Here is a 346-nt window from a genome sequence, read left to right as displayed (position 1 = left end):
CTCTGGGGAAAGATTTCCCCAATGTAACAATTCTGCTCTGGTAGGGGAGGGTTTCCCCAGCAAAGTTGTTATAGCTCTGTTCCGCTTAAGGAAGAGATTCCCCAGCAAGTGTTACAGCTCTGCTTAGGTACCCCAGAGGGTAACAACTCTTCTCAGCTAGAGGAAGGTTTCCCTCTTGAAAATGATATAGTTCTGCTGAGCTGCTCTCGGGAAAATTGTTACAGCTGGGCTTCACTCTGGTGAAAATGTCACACCCCACAATAAACCTCACTCAAGAAATTTATTGGGGTGTGGTGGTGTAAGTCTTTAGTCCCAGCACTCGGGAGGCAGAGGCAGGTGAATCCCT

This window comes from Microtus ochrogaster, chromosome 10 (genome assembly GCF_000317375.1).
Source record: "Microtus ochrogaster isolate Prairie Vole_2 chromosome 10, MicOch1.0, whole genome shotgun sequence".
Taxonomy (NCBI): Eukaryota; Metazoa; Chordata; class Mammalia; order Rodentia; family Cricetidae; genus Microtus; species Microtus ochrogaster.
The sequence above is the reverse complement of the archived record's forward strand: the minus strand, read 5'-3'. Positions refer to the sequence as shown.